Source organism: Tamandua tetradactyla, chromosome 1, assembly GCF_023851605.1.
Source record: "Tamandua tetradactyla isolate mTamTet1 chromosome 1, mTamTet1.pri, whole genome shotgun sequence".
Lineage (NCBI taxonomy): Eukaryota > Metazoa > Chordata > Mammalia > Pilosa > Myrmecophagidae > Tamandua > Tamandua tetradactyla.
Genome location: NC_135327.1, coordinates 188,196,184 through 188,199,207, shown reverse-complemented (window position 1 = coordinate 188,199,207; position 3,024 = coordinate 188,196,184).

The window sequence follows — 3,024 nt, the reverse complement described above, 5'->3', positions numbered from 1 at the left end:
CGCGGCCCGCCCCGCCCCGGCAGGACGGGAGGGCGGGATCTGGTTCTCCTAGGAAGTTTCAGGTGAGGAAACTAGAGACACACCTTCCTGGGGGAGGGGGAAGGTCCATCTGCTCCGAAGCCTCATTGGTGTGAAAGAAGCTACAGCGTCAGAGCTGGGAAGTGCTGGGCCCTGCTGGGAGGGAGCCCTGGGAGCGCAGGGCAAGCCCAGGCGGGCCGTCCCGGAGGCGACCCGAGAGGGCGAGCGGCGCTGCGGGAAGAGAATCAAACCGGGGCCCCGGGGAAGAAGGCTGAGTGGAGACTGTGGGTCGGCTTAGTTGGCAGGAGTGAGGAGGAGGAATGAGACAAAAAGAGGAGAAAGTAGTTACTCTCCTTGTACTTCTCTTGTATCTCCTTGTCTGTTTCTCATCCTGTGTATTTGTTCTGCTCTTTACCTTATCCTCCACGCATTCCGTTTGTGTTTATCATTTGGCTTGCCCATATCTCTGAATGTCTGAGTTTCTGCGTTCATCTGTTTATGTGTCTTTATCTCCAGGCCTCAAGGTTAATTCTCTTTCTTGATATTCACATGACTCTCCCTACATAACCGGAGTCTATTCTGCCATCTCTTCCCCCCTGCCCCTCTTTCCCTCTTTCTTTCTCGGGATCTCCCTAAGAGGCTGTCTGTGAGGGCCTAGGAATGTGCATCTCATTTACAAAATGCCCGTGTCTATCCTCTTAGAACGTCTACTGGTGTTTGTATCATCATTCCTGAATTCATTTTAGGATGATTGTATATTGCAGGGTATGTGTTCCTTCTGTAATCTTTCTAGGTTCTGTGTGTGCATGTGTGTGTGTGTATTTGTTTTTAAGCCTTTAAAGCCTATGTCTCTGGCCTGTGTGTTTTCTCATATCTGTATGTTTTTCTGATTGTTTTGGTGAAACACTGTTCTATTGGTCTCTGAGGTCATGCCCCATAGAGTGTAGCTCCATGCACCCCCCAAACTTTGCAAGAGTGCCAGAGCAGTCTGTGGTACACACACACACACACACACACACACACACACACACAAAGAATCCCTTGCTTAGGGGACAGAGAATCTTGATGTGTTGGGTTTTGTCAAACACACCCCCATTCCATATAAACAACTTATTTCTCCTGGGGGCTGTCTGGCTGTTTTGTTCTCAGGGACATACTCTGTAAGCCCAAACACAATAGCTCAGGGGGTCAGATCATTTCCAGATTACTGTGCCTGTTGGCTACCATATTGATCCAGGATGACCATACCCACGAGAGATTCTTTTTTTTTATTCTTCAAGCAAGCATTTAATGAAAATATAATAAAATAAGTTTCTCATCACTGTATATTAAGACTGCATGCTGCTGAATAGAGAGATCAGTTGTAGATGAATTGCTTTGCTATGATACTTGAGGAACTGCCCTGCAGCTCTCATCTGAATTTATTCAAATTCTCCAGGGAAATGAACTCAAGCTGATGACTGACCAAGAGGGGGCCAGTACAAGAGTGCGAGTCTGGGTATCCTTCCTCCTTTATGGGAAGGACAAAGTAGGACATGAGCTCACTCCAGTTCCAGTCAAACAAAATAGCTGTAATACCATCCTTCCCCCTCCCCCTCAAGGTATTTGGGAATGGGTCAGTGTCCAACTTGGGAAAAGTAAGTGATGGGTGCAGGCATGGAGAGGCTCCCCTCAGCCCCTGGCTCATGGGCCCCTGCAAAGTGGTGGTGGTGGGGGGAGGTATCCCTGGGAACCCTCCCTGTCTCAAATGAGGTCTGTTAGGCAGCATTTTTGAGGTCAATAAATTACAGGACTAAAGAGCAAGGTGAGATAGTGAGAGTGGCTCACTGGCTCACTGTAGAAAACCAAGTGATGTGACTGAAGCTGGAGGCATCCTGGGAAGGGGTTCCTGGGCAGCCTCATTCATATTCACCCACACCCCACCCCACCCCCAATTTGGAATGTCACACAAAGGCTCTGGTTGTCCCCTCCCTACTCCCTCACTCTTGGCATGAGATTCACAGGCTCAATTTAGACTGAGTTGCATCTGCCCCAGCATGGTTCCAGAAAACAGCAAGGCCCCTGGTCCCTTCAGGGAGCAGAAGAGTGGTTGGGTGGGGCAGCAGGGCTGAGACTCTTGTGCCTTCTCCTCCTTTGTCCCCCAGCCTGAGGGACTAGACAGATGCAGCTTCTTCCTCTCTGGGCTGGTCTTTCTGGCTCCCCAGGCCTCGCCCCACTGCAGGACAGGAGCAGAGAGGGCAGGTTGTACCCACCAGGACAGCTAACCCAAGTTCAGATCACACTTGGGACCTGGGATCCAGTGAATACTGACAGGGGAAAAGAAGGAGGTGGAGTGGGACAACTTGGCCTCCCAGAGTTCCATCAGTGTTTTGAAGAGGTTGTTGGATAGAATTTAATTAAGGCAGAATAGTTTCTTTTTAAATAGGATCCTGCAGCATTTCTATACTCAAAGTATATGATATTTCTACCATATTACTCTGAGAGGTAGGTCACTAAACAGTTTAATAGCCTTTAGCCTACTATAAGCTGCCACATAATGGTACAAGAAGCAATGGGTAAAACTAGATGTGTAAGGGCAGGTCTAGCATATATCATAAATCTAGATAAGCAGGGTAAGAATGGGAAGTGCACTAAGTCAAAAAGTTGAAGCTAATACTATCTCTATTTCTTGTATAGGAGCAAGGAGTGAGATGGCCCTTGATTTCGAATGGGTGAGTGGAATTAGTAAGCTTCTGGTCATTGCATAGAGATGATCTCATTGCTATGTTCCATACTGCCTACTGTGGATGGAAAGCTTGAGGTTTGGAGGTAAAGGTAAGTATATCAGAACGTGATCAGAGGTGCTTGGAACTGCATCATGAGCCAGCCTAGCTGTTGTTTCTGCCTTACGCCACAAGGTTCTCCTAGATTACAACTCTCTGTCTTCGTTTGCTCTGAATCTCAGGTCTCATAGACTTGCACAGCCAGCTCTACATTTTTGTTTTTTAAGCTACCACCCTTAATTCA